This window comes from Scyliorhinus torazame, chromosome 4 (assembly GCF_047496885.1).
Source record: "Scyliorhinus torazame isolate Kashiwa2021f chromosome 4, sScyTor2.1, whole genome shotgun sequence".
NCBI classification, from domain to species: Eukaryota; Metazoa; Chordata; class Chondrichthyes; order Carcharhiniformes; family Scyliorhinidae; genus Scyliorhinus; species Scyliorhinus torazame.
In genome coordinates, this window is record NC_092710.1 from 10,207,374 (window position 1) to 10,224,712 (window position 17,339).

The following is a 17,339-nucleotide window of genomic DNA, read 5'->3' on the forward strand; positions in this document are numbered from 1 at the left end:
AGGGAGCTTTACTCTGTATCTAACCCCGTGCTGTACCTGTCCTGGGAGTGTTTGATGGGGACAGTGTAGAGGGAGCTTTACTCTGTATCTAACCCCGTGCTGTACCTGTCCTGGGAGTGTTTGATGGGGACAGTGTAGAGGGAGCTTTACTCTGTATCTAACCCCGTGCTGTACCTGCCCTGGGAGTGTTTGATGGGGACAGTGTAGAGGGAGCTTTACTCTGTATCTAACCCCGTGCTGTACCTGTCCTGCGAGTGTTTGATGGGGACAGTGTAGAGGTAGCTTTACTCTGTATCTAACCCCGTGATGTACCTGTCCTGGGAGTGTTTGATGGGGACAGTGCAGAGGAAGCTTTACTCTGTATCTAACCCCGTGCTGTACCTGTCCTGGGAGTGTTTGATGGGGACAGTGCAGAGGGAGCTTTACTCTGTATCTAACCCCGTGCTGTACCTGTCCTGGGAGTGTTTGATGGGGACAGTGTAGAGGGAGCTTTACTCTGTATCTAACCCCGTGCTGTACCTGTCCTGGGAGTGTATGATAGGGACAGTGTGGAGAGAGCTTCACTCTGTATCTAAGCCCGTGCTGTACCTGTCCTGTGAGTGTTTGATGGGGACAGTGTAGAGGCAGCTTTACTCTGTATATAACCCCGTGCTGTACCTGTCCTGGGAGTGTTTGATGGGGACAGTGCAGAGGGAGCTTTACTCTGTATCTAACCCCGTGCTGTACCTGTCCTGGGAGTGTTTGATGGGGACAGTGTAGAGGGAGCTTTACTCTGTATCTAACCCCGTGCTGTACCTGTCCTGGGAGAGTTTGATGGGGACATTGTAGAGGGAGATTTACTCTGTATCTAACCCCGTGCTGCACCTGTCCTGGGAGTGTTTGATGGGGACAGTGTAGAGGGAGCTTTACTCTGTATCTAACCCCATGCTGTACCTGTCCTGGGAGTGTTTGATGGGGACAGTGTAGAGGGAGCTTTACTCTATATCTCACCCCGTGCTGTAACTGTCCTGGGAGTGTTTGATGGGGACAGTGTAGAGGGAGCTTTACTCTGTATCTAACCCCGTGCTGGACCCGTCCTGGGAGTGATTGATGGGGACAGTGTAGCGGGAGCTTTACTCTGTATCTAACCCCGTTCTGTACCTGTCGTGGGAGAGTTTGATGGGGAAAGTGTAGAGGGAGCTTTACTCTGTATCTCACCCCGTGCTGTACCTGACCTGGGAGTGTTTGATGGGGACAGTTTAGAGGGAGCTTTACTCTGTATCTAACCCCGAGATGTACCTGACCTGGGAGTTTTTGATGGGGACAGTGCAGAGGGAGCTTTACTGTGTATCTAACCCCATGCTGTACCTGTCCTGGGAGTGTTTGATGGGGACAGTGTAGAGGGAGCTTTACTCTGCATCTAACCCCGTGCTGTACCTGTCCTGGGGGTGTTTGATGGGGGCAGTGTCGAGAGAGATTTACTCTGTATCTAACCCCGTGCTGTACCTGTCCTGGGAGTGTTTGATGGGGACAGTGCAGAGGGAGCTTTACTCTGTATCTAACCCCGTGCTGTACCTGTCCTGGGAGTGTTTGATGGGGACAGTGTAGAGGGAGCTTTACTCTGTATCTAACCCGTGCTGTACCTGTCCTGGGAGTGTATGATAGGGACAGTGTGGAGAGAGCTTCACTCTGTATCTAAGCCCGTGCTGTACCTGTCCTGTGAGTGTTTGATGGGGACAGTGTAGAGGTAGCTTTACTCTGTATCTAACCCCGTGATGTACCTGTCCTGGGAGTGTTTGATGGGGACAGTGCAGAGGAAGCTTTACTCTGTATCTAACCCCGTGCTGTACCTGTCCTGGGAGTGTTTGATGGGGACAGTGCAGAGGGAGCTTTACTCTGTATCTAACCCCGTGCTGTACCTGTCCTGGGAGTGTTTGATGGGGACAGTGTAGAGGGAGCTTTACTCTGTATCTAACCCCGTGCTGTACCTGTCCTGGGAGTGTATGATAGGGACAGTGTGGAGAGAGCTTCACTCTGTATCTAAGCCCGTGCTGTACCTGTCCTGCAGAGTGTTTCATGGGGACAGTGTAGAGGGAGCTTTACTTGCATCTAACCCCGTGCTGTACCTGTCCTGGGAGTGTTTGATGGGGGAAGTGTAGAGGGAGCTTTACTCTGTATCTAACCCCGTGCTGTACCTGTCCTGGGAGTGTTTCATGGGGACAGTGTAGAGGGAGCTTTACTCTGTATCGAACCCGTGCTGTACCTGTCCGGGGAGTGTTTGATGGGGACAGTGTAGAGGGAGCTTTACTCTGTATCTAACCCCGTGATGTACCTGTCCTGGGAGTGTTTGATGGGGACAGTGTAGAGGGACCTTTACTCTGTATCTAACCCCGTGCTGTACCTGTCCTGGGAGTGTTTGATGGGGACAGTGTAGAGGGAGCTTTACTCTGTATCTAACCCCGTGCTGTACCTGTCCTGGGATTGTTTGATGGGGACAGTGTAGAGGGAGATTTACTCTGTATCTAACCCCGTGCTGTACCTGTCCTGGGAATGTTTGATGGGGACAGTGTAGAGGGAGCTTTACTCTGTATATAACCCCGTGCTGTACCTGTCCTGGGAGTGTTTGATGGGGACAGTGTAGAGGGAGCTTTACTCTGTATCTATCCCCTTGCTGTACCTGTCCTGGGAGTGTTTGATGGGGACAGTGTAGAGGGAGATTTACTCTGTATCTAACCCCGTGCTGTACCTGCCCTGGGAGTGTTTGATGGGGACAGTGTAGAGGGAGCTTTACTCTATATCTCACCCCGTGCTGTACCTGTCCTGGGAGTGTTTGATGGGGACAGTGTAGAGGGAGCTTTACTCTACATCTAACCCCGTGCTGTACCTGTCCTGGGAGTGTTTGATGGGGACAGTCTGGAGGGAGCTTTACTCTGTATCTATCCCTGTGCTGTACCTGTCCTGGGAGTGTTTGATGGGGACAGTGTAGAGGGAGCTTTACTATGTATCTAACCCCGTGCTGTACCTGTCCTAGGAGTGTTTGATGGGGACAGTGTAGAGGTAGCTTTACTCTGTATCTAACCCCGTGATGTACCTGTCCTGGGAGTGTTTGATGGGGACAGTGCAGAGGAAGCTTTACTCTGTATCTAACCCCGTGCTGTACCTGTCCTGGGAGTGTTTGATGGGGACAGTGCAGAGGGAGCTTTACTCTGTATCTAACCCCGTGCTGTACCTGTCCTGGGAGTGTTTGATGGGGACAGTGTAGAGGGAGCTTTACTCTGTATCTAACCCCGTGCTGTACCTGTCCTGGGAGTGTATGATAGGGACAGTGTGGAGAGAGCTTCACTCTGTATCTAAGCCCGTGCTGTACCTGTCCTGTGAGTGTTTGATGGGGACAGTGTAGAGGCAGCTTTACTCTGTATATAACCCCGTGCTGTACCTGTCCTGGGAGTGTTTGATGGGGACAGTGCAGAGGGAGCTTTACTCTGTATCTAACCCCGTGCTGTACCTGTCCTGGGAGTGTTTGATGGGGACAGTGTAGAGGGAGCTTTACTCTGTATCTAACCCCGTGCTGTACCTGTCCTGGGAGAGTTTGATGGGGACATTGTAGAGGGAGATTTACTCTGTATCTAACCCCGTGCTGCACCTGTCCTGGGAGTGTTTGATGGGGACAGTGTAGAGGGAGCTTTACTCTGCATCTAACCCCATGCTGTACCTGTCCTGGGAGTGTTTGATGGGGACAGTGTAGAGGGAGCTTTACTCTATATCTCACCCCGTGCTGTACCTGTCCTGGGAGTGTTTGATGGGGACAGTGTAGAGGGAGCTTTACTCTGTATCTAACCCCGTGCTGGACCCGTCCTGGGAGTGATTGATGGGGACAGTGTAGCGGGAGCTTTACTCTGTATCTAACCCCGTTCTGTACCTGTCGTGGGAGAGTTTGATGGGGAAAGTGTAGAGGGAGCTTTACTCTGTATCTCACCCCGTGCTGTACCTGACCTGGGAGTGTTTGATGGCGACAGTTTAGAGGGAGCTTTACTCTGTATCTAACCCCGAGATGTACCTGACCTGGGAGTTTTTGATGGGGACAGTGCAGAGGGAGCTTTACTGTGTATCTAACCCCATGCTGTACCTGTCCTGGGAGTGTTTGATGGGGACAGTGTAGAGGGAGCTTTAGTCTGCAACTAACCCCGTGCTGTACCTGTCCTGGGGGTGTTTGATGGGGGCAGTGTCGAGAGAGATTTACTCTGTATCTAAACCCGTGCTGTACCTGTCCTGGGAGTGTTTGATGGTGACAGTGTAGAGGGAGCTTTACTCTGTATCAAACCCCGTGCTGCACCTGTCCTGGGAGTGTTTGATGGGGACAGTGTAGAGCGAGCTTTACTCTGTATCTAACCCCATGCTGTACCTGTCCTGGGAGTGTTTGATGGGTACAGTGTAGAGGGAGCTTTACTCTGTATCTAACCCCGTGCTGTACCTGTCCTGGGAGTGTTTGATGGGGACAGTGTACAGGGAGCTTTACTCTGTATCTAACCCCGTGATGTACCTGCCCTGGGAGTGTTTGATGGGGACAGTCTAGAGGGAGCTTTACTCTGTATCTAACCCTGTGCTGTACCTGTCCTGGGAGTGTTTGATGGAGACAGTGTACAGGGAGCTTTACTCTGTGTCTAACCCCGTGCTGTACCTGTCCTGGGACTGTTTGATGGGGACAGTGTAGAGGGAGCTTTACTCTGTATCTAACCTCGTGCTGTACCTGTCCTTGGAGTGTTTGATGGGGACAGTGTAGAGGGAGCTTTACTCTGTATCTAACCCCGTGCTGTACCTGTCCTGGGAGTGTTTGATGGGGACAGTGTAGAGGGAGCTTTACTCTGTATCTAACCCCGTGCTGTACCTGTCCTGGGAGTGTATGATAGCGACAGTGTGGAGAGAGCTTCACTCTGTATCTAACCCCGTGCTGTACCTGTCCTGGGAGTGTTTGATGGGGACCGTATAGAGGGAGCTTTACTCTGTATCTAACCCCGTGCTGTACCTGCCCTGGGAGTGTTTGATGGGGACAGTGTAGAGGGAGTTTTACTCTGTATCTAACCCCGTGCTGTACCTGTCCTGGGAGTGTTTCATGGGGACAGTGTAGAGGGAACTTTACTCTGTATCTAACCCCGTGCTGTACCTGTCCTGCAGAGTGTTTCATGGGGACAGTGTAGAGGGAGCTTTACTCTGTATCTAACCCCGTGCTGTACCTGTCCTGGGAGTGTTTGATGGGGACAGTGCAGAGGGAGCTTTAATCTGTATCTAACCCCGTGATGTACCTGTCCTGGGGGTGTTTGATGGGGACAGTGTAGAGGGAGCTTCACTCTGTATCTAACCCCGTGCTGTACCTGTCCTGAGATTGTTTGATGGGGACAGTGTAGAGGGAGCTTTACTCTGCATCTAACCCTGTGCTGTACCTGTCCTGGCAGTGTTTGATGGGGGCAGTGTCGAGGGAGCTTTACTCTGTATCTAACCCCGTGCTGTACCTGTCCTGGGAGTGTTGATGGTAACAGTTGTAAGGTTTTCGGGCAATTCGGCCCTTTTGGAGAAACTCAGAGACTGTAAACTGACTTTCCAGCCAAGGGAACAGAACCAGTTTTCCCAGCAGGCTTGGCCCGCTGAGCTGAGTGGGGACATAAGCACATAAATATTTACAAACACCCCCCTAGGAGCTACAAGGAAGAAGGAGCCAGACAACAAGATAACATCAAGACACAGACAAAGGGGCACGGGAATACACAGGAGGCTTGCATGCAAGCAGGACAATGGGATGGTCATAGCCCCATGCAAATGTAAATGACCTGGCCTCCACCAGAGCAGAATCCAATCAACACCCCATCAACATAGCAGCATCTCCGGAGCAGATGGAAGTCTTTGAAAATCTTCAAGGGAGCTCAACCTCGTTATCTCAAAAAACAGACTGGAGGCGGACCTAGGGGAGGTACTCCCATCTCGACAGGTCTGACCGGCAAAGGGGGCGGGACCAGCGGGAACTTTAAAAACTTACCTTTTCAATGCAAAAGGGGCTGGCCGATCACAGAACAAAGCCAGGTATAACTATATAAAAGGGGCTGTGTTTTCGAGTAGGGTCTGTTCGTTCGTGGCTCGACCTCTGCACCCCTGACTTGAGCTCTGCAGCCTGTGACCGTAAGTACTCCGCAGCAGCTTACGAAACTCCCTTGATTTTAATAGTGGTTGAGGCTTTGGGGAAGGGAACTTGTTTTGTGCCTTGTGATTTTGCTAAAACCTGTGTAACCGTAAGAATTTTCGTTGTGTCCGCTATATTACCTTTTGAATAGACTTAGTTGTATTAGAGCATAAGATTTTATTGTGTTTCTTCTGTTGATGATTTTGACCTGGGTTTTACAATAAATCTTGATTTGATGCTAATTGGAGTCGTTTAAATTCTTCAATCCTTCACCAGCGATCTCTGACCAAGTCATTGTTAAAAATACTCCTCACCTTAATTCCGGGTTCAGGAATCGAGGGTCATCTTGAGCGGTTCACTCAGGACAGACTGCTGGTTAGGAAATAAACAGCAGTGTCCTATTCTCTCTCTTGGGAAAGCTACTCTAGTGGAGTAGGAACCGGGTGGCTGTTGCACCACCGGCAAGAGAGAGAATCACCTGGGTATTGGTAGGGGTCTGGAGATCTGTGTGATATAAGTCTCAGGCTGTCGGTTAGGAATAAACGGCAGGCTTGAATCAGTGCTCTCTTCAGTGGAAGTGTCCCAGCGCGACATCCCCTGGCCTCTGAAGTTTCAGTGCCAGCTGGAGAGAGACACACACAGATATTCAAACCCCAGATATCGGCCCAGTATGGGCCGATATCTGGGGTTTGAATATCTGTGTGTGTCTCTCTTCAGCTGGCACTGAAACTTCAGAGGCCAGGGGATGTCGCACTGGGACACTTCCACTGAAGAGAGCACTGATTCAAGCCTGCTGTTTATTCCTAACCGACAGCCTGAGACTTATATCACACAGATCTCCAGACCCCTACCAATACCCAGGTGATTCTCTCTCTTGCCGGTGGTACAACCCCCACCCGGTTCCTACTCCACTAGAGTAGCCTTCCCAAGAGAGAGAATAGGACACTGCTGTTTATTTCCTAACCAGCAGTCTGTCCTGAGTGAACCGCTCAAGATGACCCTCGATTCTTGAACCCGGAATTAAGGTGAGGAGTATTTTTAACAATGACTTGGTCAGAGATCGCTGGTGAAGGATTGAAGAATTTAAACGACTCCAATTAGCATCAAATCAAGATTTATTGTAAAACCCAGGTCAAAATCATCAACAGAAGAAACACAATAAAATCTTATGCTCTAATACAACTAAGTCTATTCAAAAGGTAATATAGCGGACACAACGAAAATTCTTACGGTTACACAGGTTTTAGCAAAATCACAAGGCACAAAACAAGTTCCCTTCCCCAAAGCCTCAACCACTATTAAAATCAAGGGAGTTTCGTAAGCTGCTGCGGAGTACTTACGGTCACAGGCTGCAGAGCTCAAGTCAGGGGTGCAGAGGTCGAGCCACGAACGAACAGACCCTACTCGAAAACACAGCCCCTTTTATATAGTTATACCTGGCTTTGTTCTGTGATCGGCCAGCCCCTTTTGCATTGAAAAGGTAAGTTTTTAAAGTTCCCGCTGGTCCCGCCCCCTTTGCCGGTCAGACCTGTCGAGATGGGAGTACCTCCCCTAGGTCCGCCTCCAGTCTGTTTTTTGAGATAACGAGGTTGAGCTCCCTTGAAGATTTTCAAAGACTTCCATCTGCTCCGGAGATGCTGCTATGTTGATGGGGTGTTGATTGGATTCTGCTCTGGTGGAGGCCAGGTCATTTACATTTGCATGGGGCTATGACCATCCCATTGTCCTGCTTGCATGCAAGCCTCCTGTGTATTCCCGTGCCCCTTTGTCTGTGTCTTGATGTTATCTTGTTGTCTGGCTCCTTCTTCCTTGTAGCTCCTAGGGGGGTGTTTGTAAATATTTATGTGCTTATGTCCCCACTCAGCTCAGCGGGCCAAGCCTGCTGGGAAAACTGGTTCTGTTCCCTTGGCTGGAAAGTCAGTTTACAGTCTCTGAGTTTCTCCAAAAGGGCCGAATTGCCCGAAAACCTTACACAGTGTAGAGGGAGCTTTACTCTGTATCTAACCCCGTGCTGCACCTGTCCTGGGAGTGTTTGATGGGGAGAGTGTAGAGCGAGCTTTACTCTGTATCTAACCCCATGCTGTACCTGTCCTGGGAGTGTTTGATGGGGACAGTGTACACGGAGCTTTATTCTGTATCTAACCCCGTGATGTACCTGTCCTGGGAGTGTTTGATGGGGACAGTGTAGAGCGAGCTTTACTCTGTGTCTAACCCCGTGCTGTGCCTGTCCTGGGAGTGTTTGATGGGGACAGTGTCGAGGGAGCTTTACTCTGTATCTAACCCCGTGCTGTACCTGTCCTGGGAGTGTTTGATGGGGACAGTGTAGAGGGAGCTTTACTCTGTATCTAACCCCGTGCTGTACCTGTCCTGTGAGTGTTTGATGGGGACAGTCTAGAGGGAGCTTTACTCTGTATCTAACTCTGTGCTGTACCTATCCTGGGAGTGTTTGATGGGGACAGTGTCGAGGGAGCTTTACTCTGTATCTAACCCCGTGCTGTACCTGTCCTGGGAGTGTTTGATGGTGACAGTGTAGAGGGAGCTTTACTCTGTATCTAACCCCGTCCTGTACCTGTCCTGGGAGTGTTTGATGGGGACAGTGCAGAGGGAGCTTTACTCTGTGTCTAACCACGTGCTGTACCTGTCCTGGGAGTGTTTGATGGGGACAGTGTAGAGGGAGCTTTACTCTGTATCTAACCCCGTGCTGTACCTGTCCTGGGAGTGTTTGATGGGGACAGTGTAGAGGGAGCTTTACTCTGTATCTAACCCTGTGCTGCACCTGTCCTGTGGGTGTTTGATGGGGACAGTGTAGAGCGAGCTTTACTCTGTATCTAACCCCATGCTGTACCTGTCCTGGGAGTGTTTGATGGGTACAGTGTAGAGGGAGCTTTACTCTGTATCTAACCCCGTGCTGTACCTGTCCTGGGAGTGTTTGATGGGGACAGTGTACACGGAGCTTTACTCTGTATCTAACCCCGTGATGTACCTGTCCTGGGAGTGTTTGATGGGGACAGTGTAGAGCAAGCTTTACTCTGCATCTAACCCCGTGCTGTACCTGTCCTGGGAGTTTTTGATGGGGACAGTGTAGAGGGAGCTTTACAATGTATCTAACCCCGTGCTGTTCCTGTCCTGGGAGTGTTTGATGGGGACAGTGCAGAGGGAGCTTTACTCTGTATCTAACCCCGTGATGTACCTGTCCTGGGGGTGTTTGATGGGGACAGTGTAGAGGGAGCTTCACTCTGTATCTAACCCCGTGCTGTACCTGTCCTGAGATTGTTTGATGGTAGACAGTGTAGAGGGAGCTTTACTCTGTATCTAACCCCGTGCTGTACCTGTCCTGGGAATGTTTGATGGGGACAGTGTAGAGGGAGCTTTACTCTGTATCTAACCCCGTGCTGTACCTGCCCTGGAAGTGTTTGATGGGGACAGTGTAGAGGGAGCTTTACTCTGTATCTATCCCCGTGCTGTACCTGTCCTGGGTGTGTTTGATGGGGACAGTGTAGAGGGAGCTTTACTCTATATCTAACCCCTTACTGTACCTGCCCTGGGAGTGTTTGATGGGGACAGTGTAGAGGGAGCTTTACTCTGTATCTAACCCCGTGCTGTACCTGTCCTGGGAGTGTTTGATGGGGACAGTGCAGAGGGAGCTTTACTCTGTATCTAACCCCGTGCTGTACCTGTCCTGGGAGTGTTTGATGGGGACAGTGCAGAGGGAGCTTTACTCCGTATCAAACCCCGTGCTGTACCTGTCCTGGGAGTGTTTGATGGGGACAATGTAGAGGGAGCTTTACTCTGTATCTAACCCCGTGCTGTACCTGTCCTGGGAGTGTTTGATGGTGACAGTGTAGAGGGATCTTTACTCTGTACCTAACCCCGTGCTGTACCTGTCCTGGGAGTGTTTGATGGGGACAGTGTAGAGGCAGCTTTACTCTGTATCTAACCCCGTGCTGTACCTCTCCTGGGAGTGTTTGATGGGGACAGTGTAGAGGGAGCTTTACTCTGTATCTAACCCCGTGCTGTACCTGCCCTGGGTTTGTTTGATGGGGACAGTGGTGAGGGAGCTTTACTCTGTATCTAACCCCGTGCTGTACCTGTCCTGGGAGTGTTTGATGGGGACAGTGTAGAGGGAGCTTTCCTCTGTATCTAACCCCGTGCTGTACCTGTCCTGGGAGTATTTGATGGGGACAGTGCAGTGTGAGCTTTACTCTGTATCTTACCCCGTGCTGTACCTGTCCTGGGAGTGTTTGATGGGGACAGTGTAGAGGGAGCTTTACTCTGTATCTAACCCCGTGCTGTAAGTGTCCTGGGAGTGTTTGATGGGGACAGTGTAGAGGGAGCTTTACTCTGTATCTAACCCCGTGCTGTATCTGTCCTGGGAGGGTTTGATGGGGACAGTATAGAGGAATTCCTGTCCAGTGATCCCTGGGTTAGAGAGAGAGAGAGAAAATCAGCCAGGGTTCCTGCTCCTGATCACTGTCCAGTGATCCCTGGGTTAGAGAGAGATGGGAAATCAGCCAGTGTTCCTGCTCCTGATCACTGTCCAGTGATCCCTGGGTTAGGGAGAGCGAGGAAATCAGCCAGGGTTCCTGCTCCTGATCACTGTCCAGAGATACCTGGCTTCGAGAGAGAGGGGAAATCAGCCAGGGTTCCTGCTCCTGATCACTGTCCAGTGATCCCTGGGTTAGAGAGAGAGAGGGGAAATCAGCCAGGGCTCCTGCTCCTGATCACTGTCCAGTGATCCATGGGTTAGAGAGAGAGAGGGGAAATCAGCCAGGGTTCCTGCTCCTGATCACTGTCCAGTGATCCCTGGGTTAGAGAGAGAGAGGGGAAATCAGCCAGGGTTCCTGCTCCTGATCACTGTCCAGTGATCCCTGGGTTAGAGAGAGAGAGGGGAAATCAGCCAGGGTTCCTGCTCCTGATCACTGTCCAGTGATCCCTGGGTTAGAGAGAGAGGGGAAATCAGCGAGGGTTCCTGCTCCTGATCACTGTCCAGTGATCCCTGGGTTAGAGAGAGAGAGGGGAAATCAGCCAGGGTTCCTGCTCCTGATCACTGTCCAGTGATCCCTGGGTTAGAGAGAGAGAGAGAGGGGAAATCAGCCAGGGTTCCTGCTCCTGATCACTGTCCAGTGATCCCTGGGTTAGAGAGAGAGAGAGGGGAAATCAGCCAGGGTTCCTGCTCTTGATCACTGTCCAGTGATCACTGGGTTAGAGAGAGAGGGGGGAAATCAGCCAGGGTTCCTGCTCCTGATCACTGTCCAGTGATCCCTGGGTTAGAGAGAGAGAGAGGAAATCAGCCAGGTTTCCTGCTCCTGATCACTGTCCAGTGATCCCTGGGTTAGAGAGAGAGGGGAAATCAGCCAGGGTTCCCGCTCCTGATCACTGTCCAGTGATCCCTGGGTTAGAGAGAGAGAGGGAAATCAGCTAGTGTTCCTGATCCTGATCACTGTCCAGTGAACCCTGGGTTAGAGAGAGAGGGGAAATCAGCCAGGGTTCCTGCTCCTGATCACTGTCCAGTGATTCCTGGTTTAGAGAGAGAGGGGAAATCAGCCAGCGTTCCTGCTCCTGATCACTGTACTGTGATCCATGGGTTAGAGAGAGAGAGGGGAAATCAGCCAGGGTTCCTGCTCCTGATCCCTGTCCAGTGATCCCTGGGTTAGAGAGAGAGAGGGGAAATCAGCCAGGGTTCCTGCTCCTGATCACTGTCCAGTGATCCCTGGGTTAGAGAGAGAGAGGGGAAATCAGCCAGGGTTCCTGCTCCTGATCACTGTCCAGTGATCCCTGGGTTCGAGGGAGAGGGGAAATCAGCCAGGGTTCCTGCTCCTGATCACTGTCCAGTGATCCCTGGGTAAAAGAGAGAGAGGGGAAATCAGCCAGGTTTCCTGCTCCTGATCACTGTCCAGTGATCCCTGGGTTAGAGAGAGAGAGGGGAAATCAGCCAGGGTTCCTGCTCCTGATCACTGTCCAGTGATCCCTGGGTTAGAGAGAGAGGGGAAATCAGCCAGGGTTCCTGCTCCTGATCACTGTCCAGTGATCCATGGGTTCGAGAGAGAGGGGAAATCAGCCAGGGTTCCTGCTCCTGATCACTGTCCAGTGATCCCTGGGTTAGAGAGAGAGCGGGGAAATCAGCCAGGATTCCTGCTCCTGATCACTGTCCAGTGATCCCTGGGTTAGAGAGAGAGGGGAAATCTGCCAGGGTTCCTGCTCCTGATCACAGTCCAGTGATCCCTGGGTTAGAGAGAGAGCGGGGAAATCAGCCATGGTTCCTGCTCCTGATCACTGTCCAGTGATCCCTGGGTTAGAGAGAGATGGGGGAAATCAGCCAGGGTTCCTGCTCCTGATCACTGTCCAGTGATCCCTGGGTTAGAGAGAGAGAGGGGGGAAATCAGCCAGGGTTCCTGCTCCTGATCACTGTCCAGTGATCCCTGGGTTAGAGAGAGAGAGAGAGGGGAAATCAGCCAGGGTTCCTGCTCCTGATCACTGTCCAGTGATCCCTGGGTTAGAGAGCGAGAGGGGAAATCAGCCAGAGTTCCTGCTCCTGATCACTGTCCAGTGATCCCTGGGTTAGAGAGAGAGGGGAAATCAGCCAGGGTTCCTGCTCCTGATCACTGTCCAGTGATCCCTGGGTTAGAGAGAGAGAGGGGAAATCAGCCAGGGTTCCTGCTCCTGATCACTGTCCAGTGATCCCTGGGTTAGAGAGAGAGAGGGGAAATCAGCCAGGGCTCCTGGTCCTGATCACTGTCCAGTGATCAATGGGTTAGAGAGAGAGAGGGGAAATCAGCCAGGGTTCCTGCTCCTGATCACTGTCCAGTGATCCCTGGGTTAGAGATAGAGAGGGGAAATCAGCCAGGGTTCCTGCTCCTGATCACTGTCCAGTGATCCCAGGGTTAGAGAGAGAGAGGGGAAATCAGCCAGGGTTCCTGCTCCTGATCACTGTCCAGTGATCCCTGGGTTAGAGAGAGAGGGGAAATCAGCCAGGGTTCCCGCTCCTGATCACTGTCCAGTGATCCCTGGGTTAGAGAGAGAGAGGGAAATCAGCCAGGGTTCCTGATCCTGATCACTGTCCAGTGAACCCTGGGTTAGAGAGAGAGGGGAAATCAGCCAGGGTTCCTGCTCCTGATCACTGTCCAGTGATTCCTGGGTTAGAGAGAGAGGGGAAATCAGCCAGCGTTCCTGCTCCTGATCACTGTACTGTGATCCCTGGGTTAGAGAGAGAGAGGGGAAATCAGCCAGGGTTCCTGCTCCTGATCCCTGTCCAGTGATCCCTGGGTTAGAGAGAGAGAGGGGAAATCAGCCAGGGTTCCTGCTCCTGATCACTGTCCAGTGATCCCTGGGTTAGAGAGAGAGAGGGGAAATCAGCCAGGGTTCCTGCTCCTGATCACTGTCCAGTGATCCCTGGGTTAGGGAGAGAGAGAGGGGAAATCAGCCAGGGTTCCTGCTCTTGATCACTGTCCAGTGATCACTGGGTTAGAGAGAGAGGGGGGAAATCAGCCAGGGTTCCTGCTCCTGATCACTGTCCAGTGATCCCTGTGTTAGAGAGAGAGAGAGGAAATCAGCCAGGTTTCCTGCTCCTGATCACTGTCCAGTGATCCCTGGGTTAGAGAGAGAGGGGAAATCAGCCAGGGTTCCCGCTCATGATCACTGTCCAGTGATCCCTGGGTTAGAGAGAGAGAGGGAAATCAGCCAGGGTTCCTGCTCCTGATCACTGTCCAGTGATTCCTGGGTTAGAGAGAGAGGGGAAATCAGCCAGCGTTCCTGCTCCTGATCACTGTACTGTGATCCCTGGGTTAGAGAGAGAGAGGGGAAATCAGCCAGGGTTCCTGCTCCTGATCCCTGTCCAGTGATCCCTGGGTTAGAGAGAGAGAGGGGAAATCAGCCAGGGTTCCTGCTCCTGATCACTGTCTAGTGATCCCTGGGTTAGAGAGAGAGGGGGTAAATCAGCCAGGGTTCCTGCTCCTGATCACTGTCCAGTGATCCCTGGGTTAGAGAGAGAGAGGGGAAATCAGCCAGGGTTCCTGCTCCTGATCACTGTCTAGTGATCCCTGGGTTAGAGAGAGAGGGGGTAAATCAGCCAGGGTTCCTGCTCCTGATCACTGTCCAGTGATCCCTGGGTTAGAGAGAGAGAGGGGAAATCAGCCAGGGTTCCTGCCCCTGATCACTGTCCAGTGATCCCTGGGTTAGAGAGAGAGGGGGTAAATCAGCCAGGGTTCCTGCTCCTGATCACTGTCCAGTGATCCCTGGGTTCGAGAGAGAGAGGGGAAATCAGCCAGGGTTCCTGCTCCTGATCACTGTCCAGTGATCCCTGGGTTAGAGAGAGAGAGGGGAAATCAGCCAGGGTTCCTGCCCCTGATCACTGTCCAGTGATCCCTGGGTTAGAGCGAGAGAGGGGAAATCAGCCAGGGTTCCTGCTCCTGATCACTGTCCAGTGATCCCTGGGTTAGAGAGAGAGAGGGGAAATCAGCCAGGGTTCCTGCCCCTGATCACTGTCCAGTGATCCCTGGGTTAGAGCGAGAGAGGGGAAATCAGCCAGGGTTCCTGCTCCTGATCACTGTCCAGTGATCCCTGGTTAGAGAGAGAGGGGAAATCAGCCAGGGTACCTGCTCCTGATCACTGTCCAGAGATCCCTGGGTTAGAGAGAGAGAGGGGAAATCAGCCAGGTTCCTGCTCCTGATCACTGTCCAATGATCCCTGGGTTAGAGAGAGAGGGGAAATCAGCCAGGGTTCCTGCTCCTGATCACTGTCCAGTGATCCCTGAGTCAGAGAGAGAGAGGAAATCAGCCAGGTTTCCTGCTCCTGATCACTGTCCAGTGACCCCTGGGTTAGAGAGAGAGGGGAAATCAGCCAGGGTTCCTGCTCCTGATCACTGTCCAGTGATCCCTGGGTTAGAGAGAGAGGGGAAATCAGCCAGGGTTCCTGCTCCTGATCACTGTCCAGTGATCCCTGGGTTAGAGAGAGAGGGGAAATCAGCCAGGGTTCCCGCTCCCGATCACTGTCCAGTGATCCCTGGGTTAGAGAGAGAGGGAAATCAGCCAGGGTTCCTGCTCCTGATCACTGTCCAGTAATCCCTGGGTTAGACAGAGAGAGAGGGGAAATCAGCCAGGGTTCCTGCTCCTGATCACTGTCCTGAATTGGGTGAACCGCTCCCCCACACTAACCCATCACCAGGATGTGTGCAGGGGTTGGGGTGGTCAGGTGATGAGGGGAATTAAGTTGTTTTGCGACGCACACTCTGAGCGAATATCCCATTGAGGCGCGTCGCGGTAGGGGGTGGGGGGGGGGGGGGGGGCGGGGCGGGAGGTCAGCTGCTGGGAAGGGCTGGTTGTAATAATGTGAGATTTAATTTCTCTACAAAAACCCTCCCCTCCTCCCCTGTCCCACAGAGGAACCCTCCCCTCCGTCCCTTCCCCCCCCCTCCGGCTGAGGAACCCTCCCCTCCCCCCTCCGGATGAGGAACCCTCCCATCCCCCTCCGGATTGGGAACCCCCCCCTCCGTCCCTTCCCCCCCCCAGTCCGGATGAGGAACCCTCCCCTCCGTCCCTCCCCCCCCCCTCCGGATGGGGAACCCTCCCATCCCCCTCCGGATGAGGAACCCTCCCCTCCGTCCCTTCCCCCCCCTCCGGATGAGGAACCCTCCCCTCCGTCCCTTCCCCCCCCCTCCGGATGAGGAACCCTCCCATCCCCCTCCGGATGGGGAACCCTCCCCTCCGTCCCTTCCCCCCCCCTCCGGATGAGGAACCCTCCCCTCCCCCTCCGGATGGGGAACCCTCCCCCTCCGTCCCTTCCCCCCCCCCTCCGGATGAGGAACCCTCCCCTCCCCCTCCGGATGGGGAACCCTCCCCTCCGTCCCTTCCCCCCCCTCCGGATGAGGAACCCTCCCGCCCCCCTCCGGATGGGGAACCCTCCCCTCCGTCCCTTCCCCCCCCCCTCCGGATGAGGAACCCTCCCGCCCCCCTCCGGATGGGGAACCCTCCCCTCCGTCCCTCCCCCCCCCCTCCGGATGAGGAACCCTCCCGCCCCCCTCCGGATGGGGAACCCTCCCCTCCGTCCCTTCCCCCACCCCTCCGGATGAGGAACCCTCCCCTCCCCCTCCGGATGAGGAACCCTCCCCTCCCCCTCCCCCCTCCGGATGATGAACCCTCCCCTCCGTCCCTCTCTCCCCCCCTCTGGATGGGGAACCCTCCCCTCCGTCCCTCCCCCCTCCGGATGAGGAACCCTCCCCTCCCCCTCCGGATGAGGAACCCTCCCCTCCGTCCCTCCCCCCTGCGGATGAGGAACGCTCCACTCCGTCCCTCCCCCTCCGGATGAGGAACCCTCCCCTCCGTCCCTCCCCCTCCAGATGAGGAACGCTCCACTCCGTCCCTCCCCCCTCCGGATGGGGAACCCTCCCCTCCGTCCCTCCCCCCTCCGGATGAGGAACCCTCCCCTCCGTCCCTCCCCCTCCGGATGAGGAACCCTCCCTCCGTCCCTCCCCCCTCCGGATGGGGAACCCTCCCCTCCGTCCCTCCCCCCTCCGGATGATGAACCCTCCCCTCCGTCCCTCTCTCCCCCCTCCGGATGGGGAACCGTCCCTCCCCCTCCGGATGAGGAACCCTCCCCTCCGTCCCTCCCCCCTCCGGATGGGGAACCCTCCCCTCCGTCCCTCCCCCCTCCGGATGGGGAACCCTCCCCTCCGTCCCTCCCCCCTCCGGATGAGGAACCCTCCCCTCCGGATGAGGAACGATGCTTACCCGGCTGTGCTGTGGATCCGGATAGTCCCGTACGTGTCCGGGGAAAACATGGCGCACGAAGAGCTTCAGCTCCGAGGGATAGACGTAGGTCGGCCGCACGCAGTGGCACAGTCCGATCCCAGCTTTCCACTGCCGGGTGGGAGCGAGAGAGAGAGAGAGAAAGGGAGATGTGTGAACGGAGATCATGGGGGGTCAGGAAGGATAGTGAGTGACACGAGGGTCGTGGGGGGGGGGGGGGGGGGGGGAAGGTGGGGGAGGAGGGGGGTGCACGGAACGGCCAGGATCGTGGTTTCAGGACTGAGGTCGCGGGAACCTGGGGTCAGAGGGTTGCCCTACCAGTTTCCGTCCAATCAGCCGGTACGCCTCACGTCTCCGGGACCGATTCCATCTCTTGCGAGCGGCGGCCGTCAGGATGGCGGCGATCCAGAGAGGGAGACTGGGAAAGAAAGGAATGTCAGAGAACGGAGAGA

The 17,339-nt window shown here is 54.0% G+C and overlaps 1 long non-coding RNA gene across 1 annotated transcript in view; it reads right to left on the bottom strand.

The window, feature by feature from the left end:
• Positions 1-17,313, bottom strand: part of LOC140411553 (uncharacterized) — a 41,722-nt gene extending 24,409 nt beyond the window's left edge. Inside the window, exons 1-2 of the long non-coding RNA XR_011940862.1 lie at positions 17,206-17,313; positions 16,870-16,998 (exon numbers count right to left, since the gene is read on the bottom strand). This is a non-coding gene — a long non-coding RNA (uncharacterized lncRNA). The remainder of the gene's footprint in view (positions 1-16,869; positions 16,999-17,205) is intronic.
• Positions 17,314-17,339: the final 26 nt, after the last annotated feature.